The following is a 22671-nucleotide window of genomic DNA, read 5'->3' as shown; positions in this document are numbered from 1 at the left end:
CTGTATTGGGTTTCTGAGAAGTCTTTATAGGAGCAGACAGCTTCACTTTGTCCTGTGGAACAGATGGTGGGTTAGAACTACTTCCTTGGCAGTTAACAATACAACAGCTAACTCACAGTGCCGCCAGAACTCTAGAATAGTACAACTATGTTTTTGTGTTGTTGCTAAAGTGCCACCAAGTTGGTTCTGACTCATAGCAACCCTGTACTGGGTTTCCGAGGAGTGGCTGGTTACGTTTGAACTACCAACCTTGCGCTTCAAACCGACCTTGAGGTCAAGTACTTATCCTGTGGCACCACATCAGCACAACTCTAGAGGCTAAAAAAGCTAAACACCAGCTTTCCTGTCTCTCTTGCAGCTAGTGACCATGTATCTCATTTTAGATCAGTAAGTTTAGAGGATGATTGTGCAGTGGAGTTCTTGGAAAAGACATTCTTGTTCTAAAGAGAGATGCGCACAAGGAACCAAAGGCTCTCACAATCGTACATAGCCTTTGCCTTGTTTTCTGCCTTTGAATGCAAATGGAAAGCTCAACAGCCATCTTGCAATCATGAAAGAAAAACCTAAGATGGAAAAGCCAAGGAAGGATGGCCGAGCAGAAGGCTGGAGTCCTTGATACCATCCTTGGATGGCAGTAGTAAGGACAACAGCATCTTCCCACAGATAGCCTGTTAGATAAGGTATACCTGTCCTCGCGTACACAAGGTTCACACACATGGTTCAGTTTTCTGCTACAAGCAGCATAAAGTACCCTATGCAATACATCTGTCTCATGGGTGAGGAGTAATGAGAATCTCCCTTGGGGTTTACCTGTAATGAACATGCAATCAGTTCCTTGTTATTATGATTGGCCATAGTTTGAACCCCAGGGAGCTCAGTCTACTTGAAAGTTCATTGTCATTATGATTGGCCACAGTAAAGGAAGGAGTTGTGGTAAAGATAGAGGGGGAGAGGAAAGATTTCAGGGAAAGGAGACACAACAACAAGAACTTAAGAGTCCAAAGATGATTTAAAGGAAAGAAAGAATAATATTTGGACTAAGTGGACTAAGTCCCAGTGGACTAAAACCCAAGTCACTGCTCTAGAAAGTGTCTGGGAGCATTTAACAAAGTAACACAAGTGTTGTTGTTAAGTGCTGTTGAGTTGGTTCAGATCATAGCTCCCCGGTATAGGGTTTCTGAGGAGCTGCTGGAGGGTTTGAAACTGCCGATGTTGTGGTTCAAAGTCCAGTGCTGACCCTACAGCACCACACCAGAAGTCCACGCATGGTAAACACTGGAAATGCTTATTGAATGGAATGGTATCGGTTCAAGATTGCCAGCTGCAGAGGGACCAAAGAACCCAAGTTATTACTCCGTGCTTCATACTCTCTGAATGGGACCTAAAGCTCCTTCTGGGTGCTGTTTGAAAGGGGAGTTGGAAAGGGTTCAGCTTTTCTTGTAAGACCTGGTGCTTGATGGCACTAAATACGAGAGTGCAAAGCAAGTCCCACAGAGCCTCGGCCTTCTTTTACTTTTTTGTTTTGTAGTTCTGAGTGAAAATTTACAAAGCAAACTAGCTTTCCATTCAACAGTTTATACACATTTTGCATTTCCTCAATGTAGCAACACACCCTTCATTCTTGGGTTCCCCATCAGCAATATTCTTTCCTGCCCCTTCCTGCTTTCTGAGCTTTGTTTGGGGGCAAAAGCTGCCTTTTTGGCCTGCTATGGTTGGTTGTACTAAAGAGTGCTTTCCTTCCTGTTGTTATTTATTGTTTGGATGAAGTTGACCCTTAGAAGTGGGTTCAGTTCCAGGTCTGAAGGGTGTCCACTGGACACTGTCTCAGGGGCTCACCTAGTCTCTATCAGGAACCAGTAAATCTGGTCTTTTATTTATTTATTTTATGATTCTGAATTTTCTTCTACATTTTTTTTCTTCCCTCTCTGTCCTAGACCTTCTACTGTGATCTTGATCCTGGTGATTCTCTTTTAAGCAGGACCCTACAATGCATGTAATATACAGATCAAAGATCAGCTGAAACTTATCAGTCTCACTCATAGTGACTGAAAAGGACAGAGTAGAACTGCCCCATAAGGCTTCCGAGGCTGTCAATCTTTATGTAAGCAGACTGGCACATTTTCTTCCCCCAGAACTGTTGGTGGATTCAAATAGCTTAGCAGGGCTCATCAGCCCAATCCAATTGCTACTGATGCCAACTCACAACAACCCCAGAGGATAGAGGAGAAAGACTCCACAGGGTCCGTTTTTACTTCAGGTCATTAAAAAGCAAAACAAAGCAAAAACAAACACAATGGATTATTAATAGATATACACAGAGCTATAAAATCTATTTTGGAGGTATTTGAATAATAGGTCCTATTTTCAATGATACAGAATTAATGTTAATATTCTTAGTGATGATGGTACTATGGTGATATAGGAGATTTATGCTGGGGATTAAGAGTCATGCTATCTGGAAATTAGTTTTAAATGGTTTCACAAAACATTTTAAAAGGAAATGGAGAGAGATAAGGCAAACATGAAAAAAAAATGTTCAAGTAAAAAAGCTCATTGAAATTAATGACCTTGATTCATTCATTTTGTGTTCCTCTTCATCCACCTACCACCTCCTTCTCAAATCCATTCTCTAGTCTTCCTGGCAATATGTTTGGTGAATATTAAAAATAAAATTTTCTTTGCCTGCTAATATTTGCATAACTAAATAAAGACACAGTTTTAAGCCATTTGCAAAGAAACATCAAGTCGTTCCTGTCTTAAGTAAATGCAATTTGCTTAAAATCACACTTTATCATTGATTTATTTCCTCCCAGAGTCAAATATCAAATGAGGGCCTATTTTCCCAGAAGGGGTCTCTAATTCCCTGCCCTCTGTCCTAAGATGCTCTAGCCTGCCCTCTATTCTCCAGAAGGTCTAGCTTCCCACGCCCAGCACACGCTTTCTCAGTTTTGTGCGCCTGCTTCCCCTCATGTAGGAACCCTCCTACATCAAGACCTGGGGGGCAAACCATCTGGACAAACCGTCTGCATGATGGAAAGCAGAACATATGCCCTGAACCAAAAAAGAAAAGATTTTAAGGAACTGGTAGGTGGCACAAACTGTGCTTGACTACCAACTGAAAGGTTGGAGGTTCAAACCCACCCAGTGTCGCAATGGAAACAAGTCCTGACAATCTGCTCCCATTAAGATTACAGCCAAGAAAACCCTATGGTGCTCAGTTCTACCCTGTAGCATGGAAGGTAGCCATGAGTCAGAATCGACATGAATGCCACAGCTTAGGGACTGGTTTTGTGTGTCTGTGATGGAAAACACTTATTTGCTGTTAAAACTGAAGTCATCAAAGCATTGCCAAAGAAGCAGACAGAGCTAGTTCCTTTTTGGAAAATTAAATAGACAACTTAAAATCCCTAAAAATGTTCAGATTCTTCTCTATTAGTGTTTTGTTGGCATTCTTTATTTTCCCCCTTACTCCAAAGGAACTGTATGTTCACTATAGAAAAATCAGAAAATCCACAAGAAAAAAATAAGTCCTTCTCACCCTGAAATGACTGTTACTTTTCTGTGATAATAATAATGATGACAGAAATTAGTATTTAGTGAGGGTTTCTATGTGCCAGCACAACAAAATTCTAATGTAGATCTCCCCATTTTACAGATGAAAACTGAGGCTTAAAGAGGTTAAGTCCCTAGCCCAGGATTGCAACAGTTGGTCAGTATAAAAACAAGAGTCAGACTGTCAGTCTAGTTCACCTCCAAAGCCCAAACTTCTAAGACTGTCTCCCATAGATTTATTTCTTTCTTTTAACTTTTTATTATAATTGGAGTGAAAGTTTACAGAACAAGTTTTTTTCCATCCATCCAATAATTTATGTCGATTACGTTTTGTGACATTGATTGTGATACTCACGTCGGTTTTCTTGCCACTTCCTTCCTGTGTTTACTACTTCCATTCATCCTTCTTTCCTACCCTTCCTGCATTCTGAGCTTTGTCCTAGGCAAATGCTGCCCTTTTCATCTGCTCCTATGGTTGATGGTTCTAAGGAGTGTAGACCAACCTGGTTTTATTGTTCACCTGATAAACCCCCTATTGTTTGGCTGATGTTTCCCATAGTTTTCAGTGACTTTCATTACAAAAACAGGATTCTACCACACAAGCCCTGATTGTTGGATCACTACATTGCTTCCAGCTTCTATTTGATTTCTAATGTCGCTGTAACCAACCATCACAAACAGAGCAATTCAAAGCAGCGTTAGTCTGTTGTCTCACAGTTTTGGAGATCAGAAGTCCACAATGAGTCTTTCAGGGCTAGTATCAGCCTGGTTCCTTCTGTAGCCTCCAAGGGAGGATACATTCCAAGCCTCTTCCTGCTTCTAAAGGCTGCTGGCATTCCCGGGCTTAAGACTTGTTGTTGTTGTTAGGTGCCATCGAGTCAGTACCAACCCTTATGCACAGCAGAATGAAACACTGCCCGAGCCTGGGCCAACCTCACTACTGTTGCCACGCTTGAGTCCATCAATGCTGCCACTTGGCCAATCCATCTTGCTGGGGTTCTTCCTCTTTTTCTCTGACCCTCCACCTTACCAAACATGATATCCTTCTCCAGAGAATGGTCCCTCCTGACAATATGTCCGAAGTGTGAGAGACAAAGTTTGGCCATCCTGACCTCCAAGGAGCACTCTGGCTGCACTTCTTCTAACACAGATCAGCTTGTTCTATTGACAGCCCATGACACTTTCAATATTCTCCTCCAACACCATAACTCAAATGCATTCAATTCTTCTACGGTCCAGCTTTCGCATGCATATGAGGTTATCAAAAATACCATGGTTTGGGTCAGGTGGACCTTAGTCCTCAAGCTGACATCTTTGCTCTTTAACACTTTAAAAAGGCCTTGTGCAGCAGATTTGCCTAATGCAATATGTCATTTGATTTCTTGACTGCTGCTTCTGTGAGTGTTGATAGTTGATCCAAGAAGAATGAAGTCCTTGACAACTTCAATCTTTTCCCCATTGATAAGAATGTTGTTTATTGGTCCAGTGGGAAGGATTTTTGTTTTCTTTACATTGAGATGTAATCCATACCAAAGGCTGTGCTCTTTGATCTTCATCAGTAAATGTTTTAAGTCCTCTTTCACTTTCAGCAAGCAAGGTTGTATCATCTCAAGGCTGAATGAATCACAGCCATCTCTGCTTCCTGTCAGCTGACCTTCTCCTCCCTTTGAACTTCTGTCTCTTATAAAGGCCTTGTGATCACATCAAGCCCATCAAAAAATCTGCAACAAACTCCCCCTCTCAATATATTTAACTAATGCTAGCAAAATCCCAGGGATTAGGGCATGGACATTTTTTGTTGTTGTTAGGTGCCTTGAGTCGATACCAACTCATAACGACCCTATGTACAACAGAACAAAACACTGCCCGGTCATGGGCCAACCTCACAATTGTTGCCATGCTTGAGCCCATTGATACTGCCATTTTGCCAATCCATCTCGCTGGGGGTCTTCCTCTTTTTCTCTGACCCCTAAATGATACAGGCCAATTAGGCACGTGGGGATTCCTGGATCTCTCTATTCAAGAATATAGGAGCTCTGGTAGTGTGGATTATGAGCAGGGCTGTTAATCGCAAGGTTATCAGTTCGAATCTACCAGTTGGTCTGCAGGAGAAAGCTGAGGCTTTCTGCTCCTGTAAAGAGTTGCTGCCTGAGAAGCCCTATACTGGGTCGCTTTGCGTCGGAACCAAGGCAGTGGCACACCATCCAAGGATAGGATATCTACTTAGGAGCACGACCTCTGCCCCATCTCTCCAGACCTCTGGCTCCTGTACTGCTGCTTTACCATGTCTGTGCCATATCAGACATGGCATTTTGCCAAGTGGGGAATTCTCTGAGAGGCCCTGATAATCTTATGTTTTAATTCAGGGGATTTCTTGTACCCGTACTTCCTCTCTGAGATTCAGTCCCAAGCTGGGATGGTGTATTAGTGAGCAATTGCTACCATGATGCTGTATAACAAACCACTTCAAAACTCAGTGTTTTTACAACTGCAAGTGTTTATTTTCCTCATGGCCTTGCTGGGCAGCTCTGCTTCAAGCTGTAGGCCAGCTGGGCTTGGTCTCAGATTTGCTCCATGTGGTTCCATGTTCTCCTTGGACACGTTCTTCTCACGGAAGACTATAGGAGGACAAGAGACCGTAAAATACATATTGGTTGTCAAGGTCTGAACTCACAAGTGTCTCACTTCTTTCTATCTACATCTCACCTGGCGGTTAGTCACCTGCCCAGTCAGGGGGGCTGTAGTCAAGAAGACAGTCATGTATTATAATGAAATACACAAAAACCTGGAGTTAGAAACCCAAAAGGGAAGAACACACTCAATATTTCTCTAACTGAAAAAACTGAAGAAAAAATTTAAGCCTCACCCTGAAATATTGGAGAAATTCTGTGGGCAAAATATTGGATGATGCAGAAAACATCAAAAGAAGATGGAAAGGATACATAAAGACACTGTACCAAAAAGAAGTGGTCAATGTTCAATCATTTCAAGAGGTTGCATATGATTAAAAGCCAATTGTACTGAAGAAAGAAGTCCAAGGTGTGCTGAAGCCATTGGCAAAGAACAAGGCTCTTTGAATTGATGGACTACAAATTGAAATCTTTCAATAAACTGATTCAGCACTGGAGTAATTCACTCAACTATGCCAAGAAATTTGGAAGACAACTTACCTGTCCATATGATTGGAAGAAATCCATTATTTGCGCCCATCCCAAAGAGAGATGACACAACAGAAAATCATTGGACAATATTATTAATACCACATGCAAGTACAGTTTTGCTAAGGATAATTCAAGAATGGCTGCAATAGTACAATGACAGGAACTGCCAGAGGTTCAAGCCAGATTCAAACAAGGACATGGAATGAGGGATATCTTTGCTGATGTCAGATGGATCGTGGCTGAAAGCAGAGACTACCAGAAAGATATTTACCTGTGCTTTACAGATTATGCAAAGGATTTTGACTATGTGGATAATGACAAACTATGGGTTACATTGCAAAGAGTGGTTTTTCCAGAACACTTAATTGTGCACATGAGGAACCTGTATATAGAACAAGAGGCAGTTGTTTGAACAGAACAAGGGGACACTGGTTTAAAACCAGAAAAGGTGTGCACCAGGATTGCATTCTTTCAATCTGTTTGCGGAGCAAATAATCAGAGAATCTGGATTATATGAAGAAGAGCATGACATCAGGATTGGAGGAAGATTTATTAACAACCTGCAATATGCAGATGATACAACCTTTCTTGTTGAAAGCAAAGAGGACTTAAAATACTTACTGGTGAAGATCAAAGACCACAGCCTTAGGTATAGATTGCACCTCAATGTAAAGAAACCAAAAATCCTCACAGTTGGACCAGTAAATAACATCATGATAAATGGAGGAAAGATGGAAGTTGTCCAACACAGCTTGGATCCATTATCAACACAGCAGTCAAGAAATCAAACGACATATTACATTAGGCACAGCTGTTACACAAGACCTCTTTTAAGTGTTCAAGAGCAAAGATGTCAGTTTGAGGACTAAGTGCACCTGACCCAAGCCATGTTTTTTTTTTTTTTTTCTTCCCTCTCTTTAAATCATACTTTAATAACAGATCACCAAAATAAGTATATACAAGTTGCTGACGTACAGACTCTATACCTACACACTTTAATCTTCAGTACAAGCCTCTGAGATTGGTATGTCAATTTGCAGATGAGGAAACTAAAGCACAGAAAGTTTCATTAACCTTGTCCACAGTCACATGGCTATAATGTCACAACCAGGCTTAATCTCTGGCCTATGGGCCCTAATGTAAAATAAATAATGTCCTCGTCCATCTCTTTTAAAAGTGTGAGAGTGGATCTGGTGTAATTGGCTGAAAGTACTGATCTGATTTCTTGAATCTTAGGAAAAAAGTTCCTTTGAGCTCGACTTTGTCTCCCCAATTCCTGTTCACAGTAAATACTCAGTTATATTGGAATTAATGAATGGCTCTGTCCTCAAATATAGCCTTCACACTTTAGCCATATGCCCTCTCTTTCCTTTACATTTCAACTTCTGTAAAATGTTGAAAGTTAGTGTTCGAACCCTCTATTAATTGTTGTTAAGTGCTGTCGAGTCAGTTCTGACTCATAGTGACCCTGTATAGGGTTTCTGAGGAACAACTGGTGAGCTTGAGCCACTGACCTTGCAGTTCAAGCTGACCTTGAAGTCCAGTGCTTATCCTACAGTCCACACTGGGACTTCCTCATGTATTAATTGTTGTTGTTGTTAGGTGCCATCGAATCAGTACTGACTCATAGCAACCCTATGCACAACAGAATGAAACATTGCTCAGTCCTGGGCCTACCTCACAATTGTTGCCACGCTTGAGCCCATTGATGCTGCCACTTGGCCAATCCATCTCGCTGGGGGTCTTCCTCTTTTTCTCTGACTCTCCACCTTACCAAACATGATGACCTTCTCCGGCAACTGGTCCCTCCTGACAATATGTCTGAAGTATGAAGAGGAAATTTGGCCATCCTGGCCTCCAAGGAACACTCTGGCTGAACTTCTGCCAGCACAGATCTGTTAGTTCTTTTGGCAGTCCATGGCACTTTCAGTATTCTCCAACACCATAACTCAAAAGCATCAATTCTTCAATGGTCTTGCTTATTCATTGTCCAGCTTTTGCATAAAGGTGAGGTTATTGAAAATACCATGGCTTGAGTCAGGCACACCTTAGTCCTCAAGTTGACATCTTTGCTCTTCAACGCCAAGCCATGATATTTTCAATAGCCTTATATGCATGTGAGAATTGGACAATGAATAAAGAAGACTGTAGAAGAATTGATGCATTTGAGTTATGGTGTTGGAGAAGACTATTAAAAGTACCATGGACTGCCAGAAAAACAAACAAATCTGTGTTGGAGCAAATACAAACAGAATACTCCTTGGAAGCCAGGATGGTAAGACTCTCTCATTCTTCAGATATCTCATGCTTGGTAAAGTGGAGAGTCAGTGAAAAAGTGGAAGACCCCCAGTGTGATGGATTGGCACAGTGGCAGCAACAATGGACTCAAGTGTAACAGTGGTTGTGAGATTGGTGCAGGCCTAGGCAGTGTTTCGTTCTGTTGTGCATAGGGTCGCTATGAGGCAGAACTAACTGGGCAGCACCTAACAACAAGTGGGTAGACATGTTTACTTGGGAGATGGGGAAGACAGTTTTAAAAAAATGAAGGAGGTGCACATTCTCAGGTGTCAATCTTATAGCCATGTACCCAGAAAATGAAACTACACAGAATCTCAACCTTCTCATCCTGCCCCTGCTCTGTAGAGTCAGTCAACTAGAAAATTCACTTGTAGCTTAAAATTGGCAAAACAAAGTAAAAAAATACACACACACAAAGAATGTTTGCTTCATGTACTTATTTGATTAAAAAGAAGGAGAAGCCTGCAGAAGGAGTCTTGGTGGAACAGTGGTGAAGCATTCATCTGCTAACCCAAAGGTTGGTGGTTGGAACTCAGCAGCAGCTCCATGGGTGAATGCCCTGGTTTTGTGCTTTTGTAACGGAGCCTAGGAAACCCAGCGAGGCAGTTCTGCTCTATCACGTGGCTTCACCAGGAGTCTAAAGCAACTCCAGAGTTCGTGGTGCAAACGTTAAGAGCCCAGCTGCTAACTGAAATATTGGAGTCTCCATTCCAACTCAGAAGATCATCCTGGAAATCTGCTTCTGAATGATCAGCCATTGAAAACCCTATGACGCACAGCTGTACTGACACACAGAGGTGGAATCAACGTGAGGGCAACTGGTAAACGTGAGGAGAATCCTGAGGGTCAGACTTTGTCCTCGAGTCACAGGAAGTCTGTGAAGAGTTTTATACAAAGAAGAGCTATGACAAGTTGGCCAACAAGGGCCATCAAGTGAAGAGGCAAACATGCATGGGTCTTCTTACTCCCAAATCAGTGCTCTTCCCGTGAGGATCTGCGGCCATTCTACTTCCAGTGATGCAAGTCTCCAAATCCCAGCACATCTTTCCTCTCTCAGGCCCACATCCAGATCCCCACACTGATGATGGGGAGAAGAGAAGGCATTGCTCCATTTCCAGGACCCACTTAACAACACTTGGGTGGCTGTACACCAGCAATACGAATCCTGGTCTCCATCATATTTACTTTAGTTGGTGACTAGGAATGTTTGAACAGCATACATATTTACAGTCTGAAAATATTAGCACTGAAACACTGCAAATCGCTTCTTTAAATTCAGATTGTTTTCTTATTCCATCATTTGCAATCAGAGTTTTCATTGCAGACAGATTTTTACAGGTCAGTCCTAGACCTGGGATTTATTTGTGCCCATAAACAAAACTCCAATATTAATCGCAAACTATTTCTGATTCTCAGTTAACGTTCTTAAACATCTTGTGCCCCAGGGGACTCTTTGCCCTGTCGTATGAAGATGATATTTCAAGATTAATATTTCCCCAAAGAAGCGAGCAGATCATAAAACCTAATGTATTCCGTGGTTTGGAATGATAATTTCACCAAGAGGTAAGGGAATATTTCACTGTGGATCATTACAACCTCCACATAAGTTGTTAATGTACTGCTGTCCTCTAAATATTCATCTAGTTCCTGATAATGGAACAGCTCCTAATCCCCAGAATGGGCTGTGATGGGAGGGGTGGCCATAGGTGGAGAAATTAGTGAGGACAAAGCAGTGGACACCTCCTGGACTTAGAGAGAAGGAGAAGAAGGTGATGGCTGGGGACAGAAGGGAAAAGCTGTCAGACACACTGACCAGTCCTGAATAGTGTGCTGAAGGCCAGGAGAGGAAAGAGCTTCAGCAAGGAGAAGGGGTCACTCTATGAGACTGACGTGTGGCCACAGGGCTGTCTCACCCAGGGACTGGCTAGGGTAGTGCAGAACCATGTGCAGAACCAAATGCTCTCAGAGAGGTTGAAGATGGAGTTAGGAGACAGAGGAATGTGATTCAGGGAAGTCACTTTCACTCCGATTCAAATCAAACCAATAGGTCTTATGGGCAAGCCACCTGCTCTGGGCACTTCCTACATGGCTGGCAGAAATACAGCTTATTTCTGTAAGCAATTTAGATGCCTTCTCAAAATTACAAGAGCAGGGACTCAGGGTTATGGGTTGAATTGTTTCCCCCCAAAAAAGATACATGGAAGTCCTAACCCTGTGAATATGAACATATTTGTAAATAGGGTCTTTGCAAATACAATCACGTGAAGATGAAGATTTACTGGATTAGAATGGGACTTAATATGATTGGCATCCTTTTAAGAAGAAAAGAGAAACATGGGAAGAATGTTATGTGCCAATGGAAGCAGAAATTGGAATGATGCATCTATCAGCCAAGGAATGCCAAGGGTTTCTAGAAGCCTCCAGAAGCTAGGAAGAGGCAGAAAGGGATCCTCCCCTAAAGCCTTCAGAGAGAGCATGTATGGCCAACACCTTGATATGATTGGATCTTCTAATCCAGAGCTGTGAGAAAATACATTTCTGGATTTTTGAGACAATCAATTTGTGATCATTTGTTGCAGCAACTCTGTTGTTAGGTACTGTTGACTTGGTTCCAATTCATAGTGACCCCATATGACAGACTAGGACTTCCCCATGGAGCTCTGGTAGCATAGTGGTTAGGAATCAGGCTGCTAACCTTGAGGTCAGCAGTTTGAAACTACCAGCTGTTCCTCAAGAGAAAGATGAGGCTTTTTGCTCCCGTAAAGATTTGCAGCCTTGGAAACCCTGTGCACAGTGAGTCGGAACTGACTCCATGGTACTTAACAATAACAACAATCTTTAGCTGGGAGTCCTGGTGTGGTGCTGTAGGATAAGCACTGGACTGTCATTTGAGTCTCAAGGTCAGCAGTTCAAACTCACCAGTCACTCCCTGGAAACCCTATACAGGGTCGCTATGAGTTGGAACCGACTCAAAGGCACTGAACAACAACAATCTTTAGATCACCAAGACTTTTCTCCTGTGGAACTTGTGGATCCACACCTCCAACCTTCTGGATAGCAATGAGCGCTTAACCATTACACCACCATGGCAGCCAGAGGAAACTAATATTCCCAGTGATTTTACTTTCATTTCCATGGCAAGAAGGCTCGTGTCAATAGACTTGAGTCAGAAAAGCTTCAATGATGAAAACTTCTTGTCTTTATAAAAAGAGAACACTAAAAGCCCAGTTGCTGTACAGCCAATTATTACAATTGTTGTGAATACATCATATGCCTCGAAAAAGTTGAATTGGCAAAAGTTGTATAATAGCTACAAGGAAGCTTCAAAAAGTCTTAAGAATACTCCATTACGTTTCATTCTATTTTTCCACAGGCTCTTTGAAGCCTCCTAGATGGATTGGCAAAATGGCAGCATTAATGGGCTCAAGCATGGCAACAATAGTGAGGTTGGCTCAGATCAGGCAGTGTTTCGTTCTGTTGTGCATAGGGTCGCTATGAGTTGGTACTGACTCGATGGCACCTAACAACAAGATTGGGTGTGGTGCTGTGGGCTAATGCGCTGAACTGCAAAGCCATTTGAGCCGCATGGTCAGTGGTTCAAGCTCACCAGTTGCTCCTTGGAAACCCTATACGGGGTCTCTATGGGTTGAAACTGACTCAAGGGCACTTAGCAACATTCTGAGTGTGGCGCCGTGAGCTATTCTGAGTGTGGCGCCATGAGCTAATGCACCGGACTTCAAAGTAGGTTTGAACTGCAAGGTCAGCAGTTCAAGCTCACCAGTTGCTCCTTGGAAATTTTATACAAGGTCACTATGGGTTGGAACTGACTCAACAGCACTTAACAACAACAACAACAACAACAACAACAACAACAACAACAACATATAGGTACAACAACAAAAGAGTAGCTGCTTATGTAAACCAAACACCTTAGGAGATTTGGTTCCTTGATTTGGAAGGTTAGAGTCATGGCATAATGGTTTAATTTGCCTGATAATGTGGTGTTTTTGTTCTACCACCTAGTTTGTTGTTTACTGCCTGGGGCCTTAAAGACTTGCAAGATGCTATCCAAGGCACAGCAATTGGTCTCAACTCACCTGGAAAAACAGAGGAAGAAGTTGTTGTTGTTAAATGCCATTGAGTCAGTTCCAACTCATAGAGACTCTGTATAGGGTTTCTAACGAGCGGCTGATGAGCTTGAACCACTGACCCTGTGATTCAAAGTGACTTTGCATTCTAGTGCACCAAAACAGGACTCAGAGGAAGAAAGAGAGTCAGGAATAGGAGGGGAAATGGAATGTGTGACTAATTATCTGCTATTCTTTTGCTTTGAGACCAAAAGAAGAGGTACCATGCTATGGTACCATAACTGAATATTTTGATCAAATATTCTATAGAAGAATTCTATAGAAGAATCCTGACCAAAATGAAGGAAAGTGCAGAACAGAAGTTCGCATTTTAATGGACACCTCTGGAGCCATGGAAGGTGGACGAACCCTTGGAACTCTTGCCCTGAGATCATCTCTAAATCTTCAAACAAAAATAGGTTCTGAAGTCTTTGTCAAACAAAACAATAGTTTAGCTTAACTCATACAGAATGTTGGCCTTGAGCATTAGACTGTCTTAAGATCTATTGTTATTATGAAGTGCCTTGGAGCTGGTTCCAACTCAAAATGACTCTAACTGTTGGTAGACTTGAACTATCAAACTTACAGTTAGAAGTCCAGTATTTATCCACACCAGGACTCCTAAACTCACTGCCCTCTAAGTTTCCTATCAAATTGCTCATTAATAGGGAAGGAACAAATCAGAAAAGGCATGTGAGACTCGTTGCACATCTCAAAGAAGGTAACCAATGTCCATGTGGAATTGTCCATGTGGAAACTGGTGAACTGGTATGTGGTTTGCTATGTACAACCTTCACTGCTTCTGCTGCTGCCGCTGTTGAGTTGGTTCTAACTCATAGTGACTGGGTACAGGGCTTCTGAGGCTGTAAATCTTTATGAGAGCAGAAAACTTCATCTTTTCCCCAACTATGTTCTCCACAACAAAACCAAAATGCATTATTTAAGAAAAAAAAAAAAAAAAAAAGCTCAGCTGCCATCAATCCTGATTGATGGTGACCCCAGGTATGTCTGAGTAGAACTGTGCACCAGGGTGGTTTCAGTGGTGAATTTTTCAGAAGTAGATTGATAGGCCTTTCTTCCCAGGCATCTGTAGTAGACTCCAACCTTCAACATCTTGGATAGGAGCTGAGCACTGTAGCCACTGACACCACCCAGGGACTCTTCACTTACTGCACAATTTAAGCAGCTCTTTGCTTCCTTTAGGAGTCCTGGAGGTGCTGTGGGTTAGGCATTGAGCTGCTAACTGCTAGGTTGATGGTTCAAACCCACCAACGGCTCAGAAGGAGAAAGATGAGGCTGTCTGGTCTCATAATGTTTTAGAGTCTCAGAAACCCCATAGAGCAGTTCTGTTCTGTCTAATGGGGTCACTTTGAATCTAATGGGGTCACTATGAATCAGTAGTGAGTTTTGGGGGTTCTACTTCCTTCATCTCATTAAAGACGTAGACCAAGAGGCAGTCGTTTGAACAGAACAAGGGGACTCTGAATGGTTTAAAATCCAGAAAGGCGAGCACCAGGACAGTGTTCTTTCTTTGACCATACTTACTCAATTTGTTCGTTAAGCAAATAATCCAAGAAACTGGATTATAAGAATAAGAATGTGGCAGTTCAAGTTCACCAGCTGCTCCTTGGAATCGCTATACAGGGTCACTCTGAGTTGGTTCCAATTCTACAGCACTCAACATCAAATATGGCATAAGGATTGGAGGAAGACTCATTAATAACTTGCAAAGTGCAGATGATATAATCTTGCTTGCTGAAAATAAAGAAGACTTAAAATACTTATTGAGGAAGATCAAAGACCACACCATTCAGTATAGGTTGCACCTCAATGTAAAGAAAACAAAAATCCTTACCACTGGACCAATAAATAACACCATTATTAAAGGAGAAAAGATTGAAGTTGTCAAGGACTTCATTTTGCTTGGATTCACAATCAACACTTACGGAAGCAGTTGTCAGGAGATCAAAAGAGGTACAAACTGCCTGGCTTCCTTAGCTTGCACCTCAGCTTTGCAAAGAGCCTCCCTAGTCCCCAGCTGACTGCATGCATGCGAGCCAGCTTACCAACACTACTGTAACTACCTTCTCAAATAAAATCCAGAGTGGAAATGTTAAAAAAAAATCTGCACAAGAACTTTTTAAAGTGTTCAAGAGCAAAGATGTCAATTTGAGGACTAAGGTGAGCTTGACCCAAGCCGTGTGTATGTGAAAGTTTGACAGCGAATAAGGAAGACTGTAGAATGATTGATGCATTTGAGTTAACGGTGTTGGAGAAGAATATTAAAAGTACCATGGACTGCCAGAAGAACAAACATCGGTGTTGGAAGAAGTACAGCTAGAATTCTCATTAGAAGCCAGGATGGCCAGACTTCATCTCTCATACTTCAGACATATTATCAAGAAGAACCAGTCCCTGAAGAGGGACATCATTCTGGGTAAAGTGGTAGTGGTGGTGGTGATGGGTATGTGCTGTGGAGTCAGTTCCAACTCATAGGGACCCTGGTTAGGGTTTCAGAGGCTGTTAATCTTAACAGGAGCAGAAAGCCACATCTTTCTCCCACCAAATGCCTGGTAGATTCAAACTGTTGATCTTTCAGTAGGCAGCCCAATTCATAACCCACTACACTACCAAGGCCTCTTTTGGTAAAGTGGAGGGTCAGCAAAAAAGAGGAAGACCTCCAACGAGATGAACTGACACTGTTGCAGCAGCAAGGGGATCAGTCATAACAATGATTGGAAGATGGCACAAGGCCAGCCAGTAAGTTGGAACTGGCTCGATGGCACCTAACAACCACAACAACCATCTCATTAAAACCAGCTGGTGAGATAGGTGTGGCAAATAGTATCCACCTATTTTATAGAGTGTATGTGTACACACAACCCCCGAGTATCAGAGGTGAGGTCTGAACACTGTTCTCTTGATTTCGTATAGTTCAAGTATCCTTGTACAACCTCAGGATTCATTCTGCTCATAGGGTGGCAATATGCCAGTTTAAAGTCTTTTAAGAGCTCTAGCGGTGGGTGAAGGGGAATACTTACCATCTTTCCTTAGCAAAATAATCTTCTCAAAACTTCACAGATTTTCCAGGCAAATGCTCCTGGTTGTCTCTGGGAATATCCAATGTGCGGACGACCATCGCCCTCTCGTGGCCAATGGACAAAGTGCTTGGTAGTCGGAGAACAAAAGCCTGCCAATCTCCCTCCCAAGAAAGCATGGCACAACGACTGTTTATTCTGGGGGCTCTGGCCCTTTGTGGCCAGGGTTGGCTACTTACTAGTGAATGTCCACAAGCCCAGGAGACAGCTGTTGAGCGCCTGGTGGAGGTCGGAGTCTGAAGAATTGAGGTGAGAATGTGATGAGGAGTCCATTTGTACTGAGAAATTGCTGCTCTTGAGCTGCTCTAGGGATCATGAGATTAAACTGCCCGGTCCCAGCAGCCCCATCCCAGCTCCTAGTTGGCACTGAATCCAACTCCAGGGCCCAGCTCTCCAGCCCCTCCTTCATGAAGCCATGTTTGCTCTTGCCACTTCCCCAGAGCACATAAACAATTCACATCCAGATTGTGGCCCACACTTCTGGTACCACCTCTGTCACATCTCAGAGCCAGGTCTGTGGATTAGGTCTGTAGTTGTTGTTAAGTGCCAGTTCTGACTCATAGTGACCCTGTATAGGGTTTCTGATAAGCAGCTGGTGAGTTTGAACTGTTGACCTTACGGTACGTAATCCAGTGCTGAACCTACAGCGCCACGCCAGGAGTCCACATGGCATAGTTCTACTCAACTTTTTCATTCCTGAGGGCAGAGGCTGTGTCCTGTTCAGCTCATATCCTTGGAATAAAGCCAGTCCCAGCCCACAGTGAGTAAATTTTTTGAATAAAACAATTCAGTCTAGCCCTCCTTCTCGCAAGCCTACGCTAAGCCCAGCAGGAAGGTCAGACAATTCTGGAGAAAGGTGGGTTTGGTGGGTATCATGTTTGCCAGTGCTTTACTACAGGATTGAGAATGAGGCCACAGAGACTATTTCTGGATGGAGTGGGGGTGGACTGAACATCCAATGTCTGCCATGTACATCTTCACCCATGGACAGCCCCCCCCCCCCATGTCCAAGGGAACCTCAGAAGCAATGCCCAAGGGAACCTCAGAAGCAATGCCTGTTTAGCATGTCTCCTCCAGGGCAGCCCTCTGTGGAGTCAGCTGGAGCTGGGTTTGGCTCTGGGGTTTATTTGAGAGTCTCCAACTCCTCATCTACACAATAGGATCCAATACTATTGACCAGGCAAAAGTTTGAGAACGTTAAATCAGACAAATGATGAAAAACAAACAGCCCCATGCCCAGTAGCTCTGGGTTCTGAGCGCTGTATAGGCATTTCCCACCAAAGAATTCATTCAGCAGTTGCTGCACCAATCTAGCTCAACAGCCCTGGCCTGAGACTACCCGTATTATTAGCTCTCATGTACCAACGCCAGGACCTTCTGCATGTGTCTCATTTGTCTGTGTCTCAGATCTTCCATCTAGAAAAGGGAGACTACGACAACAACACCCACCTCATAGGATTACCATGAGCATTGAATGAGGCTGGAACAGGGACTAGCATTCAAGAAATGCTTAAAACAGGAGGGGGCGAGCTGTTACTGTGGTATTATATTGGCTCAGCTAGAATGGTGTATCTGAAAGGTGGAGCTTACCTTCATTTTACATAAAACTGGGTCTTTCTGATGCACTTACCTGGTCTGAGCTTCTTCACTCTGCGGTAAATATGTGATATGTGTGAGAGGAAAAACTGATTATGCTGTGAACACATTTGTTACTTTAATGTTTAGTGAATGAATGAATGTCCATGCTTTATATTTTCTACACAGACTGATACACATGGTTTGTAAATGAGGAATCAATAATCAACAAGAGAGCAGTTGGATTGTAATCTGCAACCTAAGGTGACACCCAACCAGATACGGAGCCATACATCTCTGGGGAAGCCTAGAGCTCTTCATGCAAACCAGAACCATTTAATATTTTCATTAATGACTTGAAGGATGGAATCGAGACTCAGCTAATCAGATTTCCGGATGATACTAAGCTAGAAGGGATCTACGCTGCTTTGGAGGACAAGATTAAAACGCAATCCAAGCTTGATGGATTGCAGAGGTGAGAGTAAATCAATAAAGGGAGCAGCAATAAAGATAAATGCAAGCAGCTTTGAACAGAGCTGAGAGAATTATCCAGCTATTAAACGTTGATGAGAGAAACAAGTTTTTTAAGGGGGCTGGGGAAAAGTACCAGGATGTAAATGGATGATGCAGGTATAGTATTTGTAGAGGGCCAGCTCTGCCACCTAGTGGATCACAAACTTTAGTGAGCCTACAAATGACTCGAGTTTGGCACATATGCAGATTTCTAGGCGTTGGGTTCAAGACTGATTCAGGAGGCCTGGCATGGGGTTAAAGTGGTTCTGATACAGACAGTCCAGAGACTGCACTTGAAGAAATAGAGCTGGGACCTAGCGGTGTCAAGAAGTCCTTTCTGACCAGACTGTTATTTTCTAAATGTTTATTCTGCAAACACTTATCCATAATGTGAACTGCTCTATAACAAGTGAGTTCCATGGTTAAATAATTTGGGGAATGGTCCCTTTTAGAGGGAAAAATTCACAAGGAAAATGACTCCAAATTTTTCTGCAATCAGAGAAGCTGCTTAACTTGATTTAAACCAAAATTTCCCAAACTTTCTGACCAGGGAGCCATTTTTCATGTAACATCAATCAACATCTTGTGGGACACATTTTTTTAAATGTTGCTATGGTTTATAGCCCTCCCTCATAATACTCTCCAGGATTTCACAGTCTTGGTCCCTCCATTGCCAGGTTGAAACTGATACAGGTGGCTGAAAATGTAAAATCATGCAAAATGCTTCTGTTTCCTCAGCTAGCCTGGGTCTGAACTTTGCTCTCACATTTACAAGCAAATCTGCTAAGTTTTGCGTTTTAGACTTTCTATTTATTGCTTATCAGTATATCTCTGTGAAACTCAGTGGCTCTGTAGGATAAGCACTGGACTGCTAACCACAAGGTTGGTAGTTCAAGCCCACCAACTGTTCTTTGAGAGAAAGATGAGGCTTTCTGCTTCCATAAAGATTTACAGCCTAAAGATTATAATCGTTGCAATGAAACAATGAGTGTCAAACTGATGTTCCCCTATGTAAACTATCTCTCAATTCACAATAAAACTTTACAAAATTAAAAATCACTATTCTTTCACACACACAAAAAAAAAAGATTTACAGCCTTAGAAATCATATACAGGATCGCTATGAGTTGGAACCAAGTTGACAACACTTAACAACAACAACTTCTATAGATCTCTGAGCGGCATAAATAGTTAATGTGTTCAGTTTCTAAGGAAAAGGTTGGCAGTTCAAACCCACCCAGCAGTACCTCAGAGGAAAGTCCTGACAATCTGCTTCCAAAATATCCCAGCCTTGAAAACCTCTGGAGTTCGACTCTGCACACGTGGGGCTTCCATGAGTTCAAATCAAGTCAACGGCAGCTGATTTGTTTATTTACTTATTTATTGTTGTCTGTTAATGTTACTATTGTTAAGTGCGGTCGAGTCAGGTTCAACTCATCACTCTAGGGTTCCAAAGAGTGGCTGGTGGGATTGAACTGCCGACCTTGAGGTAGGCAATCCAGTGTTTATCCTCCAGTACCAACCACACCAGGGCTCTTGTGTCTTAATAGTGCACTAGCAAAGACGACAGCTTGAGGACTAAGGTGCGCCTGACCCAAGCCATGGTATTTTCAATAACCTCATATGCATGCAAAAGCTGGACAGTGAATAAGGAAGGCCGTAGAAGAATTGATGCCTTTGAATTATCATGTTAGAGGAGAATATTGAAAGTGCCATGGGCTGCCAGAAGAGCAAACATATGCGTCATGGAAGAAATATAGGCAGAATGTTCCTTAGAAGCCAGGATGACCAGACTTCATTTCTCATACTTAGGACTTGTTATCAGGAGGGACCAGTTCCTGGAGAAGGACATCATGCTTGGTAAAGTGGAGGGTCAGGAAAAAGAGGAAGATGCCCGATGAGATGGATTGGCACCATGGCAACAGCGATAGGCTCAAGTGTAGCAACGTTGTGAGGATGGCACAGGACCAGGCTGTGTTTCACTGTGTTGTGTCACTATGAGTTAGAACCTACTCAACAGCATCTAACAAGCAACAACATATACCCAAGATTGGAGGCAAGGGGGAAGTGTTTTCCTTCTTTGTTCATTGTCTTACTTGAGGATGTACCCATAATTGTTGGCTGTCTCTTCATTCTCTATCCTCTCTTAGTAACAGAATCCCTATATTTTTGAGGATGGCAATTTGCACAGCTGTAAAACTGCATTTCCAGTCTCCTTTGAAGATAGGGGTGGTCAGTCAAAAAAATTATTAGATGGAATTTCAAGAGAATTATTTTAAAGGGGTCTGTGCTGCTAACAACAAGGTTGGTGGTTCAAACCTATCAGCTGCTCCTCAGAAACCCTGTACAGTATCACTTAAAGTTGGAACTGACTTGATGGCACTTAACTCATTTGGAAGCCTCCCCTCGCCCCTTTTCTTGTCTCCACTTCCTTCTGTCACCACCTGGAATATGTTGTTAAGTGCCGTGGAGTTGGTGGAGTAGGTTCTGACTCAGCGACCCTGTGTAGGGTTTCCAAGGAGCAGCTGGTGGGCTTGAATCACCAACCTTTCAGTTTAAACTGACTTTGCAGTCTAGTGCATTAACCCACACTGCCACACCAGGACTCCAAAAGGAATAACCAGGTGGTTCCACTGGGGCTCAAACCCAGGACCTTCTGCATGTAAAGCAAATGTGATAACCACTAAACTATGGAACCACCTCGCTAAAGTTGGCATAGCAGAATGACAGAAATAGCCCAAGATTTTGACAACCTTGTGAAGCCCCAATTGCAACGCTGTACCACCTAGAGGAAAATGTACCTCAGTTTTGTTTAAACCACTGTTTGATCAGGTTACCAGCAAAATGAAAAAATAACAATTGTCAACTCTGACTGTCCTCCTTGGGACTTCCACTGGATGATTCTTTGGAAGTAGATCACCAGTGCTTACTACCAAGGCAACTCTGGGTAGACCTGAGCCGTCAAACTTTTGGTTAGTTATTGTTTGCCGTTGAGTCAGTTCTGACTCACGGCAACCCTGTATAGGGCTGTAAATCTTTACAGGAGCAGAAAGCCTCCTCTGTCTCCCACGGAGTAACTGGTGAATTTGAACTGCTGACCTTTGGTTAGTAACCCAGTACATTAACAATTTCTACCACCCACAGACTGATAACTTCTCTGAAAACTGTATCCAAATAAGATGACACATACAGGTACAGGAATTAGGACTGCAACATTTCCTTTCTCTGGGGGCACAATTCCATTCAAAACAACTTTACTTTCTTCCAACAGTACAGGGGCGTGTGTGTGTGTGTGTGTGTGTGTGCGTGTGTGTGTCAATACAGGCAGGAATCACATGGCCTGCTTTCCTACACCCTCCTGTTGTTAGAATGAATGAGTAAATGAATGAATGTTGGAAAATTACTGAACAAACGAAATATTCACAAACATGTTCAAACCCTGCTGCTCCCATAGGGAAGAGGTTTAAGAGGAAACTCTGAAGGTTCCAGTCAGTCACAAGCAAGACTGTTATAACCTGATACTTCAAACAAAAACTACCACGTTCTTTCCTGACTATTCCCCATTAGAGTATTCTCCCCTGGTAAATAAAATGTGTCCCTCTAAAAACAGATATCTGTCTCTAAAATGTCTTGTCATTTTTGCAATGTCACCACAGGGCTGACGATGGTATGGCTTACTCGCCAAATCCTCTGTCTCCCACAACACGTGGCCAAATGAGCCATTCCGTCAGAGCTTGATTCTCCGATTGACTAGATGGTTCAGGGAACAAGGCTGCAAATCTGATTACAGGAAAATTCATTACTTTAAGTCCTCCCTCTGGGTTCAGAGCTCATAAAAGAAGTCTCTCAAGGCCCCAACTTCAGGGAAAAGAGGATCGTATGCAGCAAACCTACAGATTGGCAATAATTAACCTGATGTGGTGCTGTGGGTTAATGCGCCAGACTGCAAAGCCGTTTGAACTGCAAGATCGGCGGTTCAAGCTCACCAGCTGCTCCTTGGAAACCCTATACAAGGTCGCTATGGGTCAGAATGGACTCGACGGCACTTGACAACAAAAACAATTATTGTCAAGCTTCAGGTCAGCCTTCCCAGATAAGGCCCCCTCTTGACAAGTAGGTTTTCAGAAGAACTTTTCACTCAGATACAAAAAAAGCATCTGGCAGATTTTCATATAATAGAGTGAGGACCAAACAGGATATTCCATGAGACTCAGCTCCAGCTCCTGTGGTTTAGAATTCCCTCCCAGGGCGGCTTGTCACATAAATAAAGCCACAAACATCAACACATCAAAACAAACAGCAATTGGTTTTCCTTGAATTATATTATAAAATAGAGACTGGAGGAGG

General features: G+C 42.8%; 1 non-coding gene across 1 annotated transcript; it reads right to left on the bottom strand.

Annotated features, from left to right (window-relative positions):
- Positions 1–20949: 20949 nt before the first annotated feature.
- On the bottom strand, positions 20950–21022 carry TRNAV-UAC. Its single transcript has one exon. It is a non-coding gene; the product is annotated as a tRNA-Val (tRNA).
- Positions 21023–22671: the final 1649 nt, after the last annotated feature.

This window comes from Chrysochloris asiatica, unplaced genomic scaffold, assembly GCF_000296735.1.
Source record: "Chrysochloris asiatica unplaced genomic scaffold, ChrAsi1.0 scaffold00053, whole genome shotgun sequence".
In the NCBI taxonomy this organism is placed as follows: domain Eukaryota; kingdom Metazoa; phylum Chordata; class Mammalia; order Afrosoricida; family Chrysochloridae; genus Chrysochloris; species Chrysochloris asiatica.
Note: the sequence above shows the minus strand (reverse complement) of the source record. Positions and strands in the feature narration are given on the sequence as shown.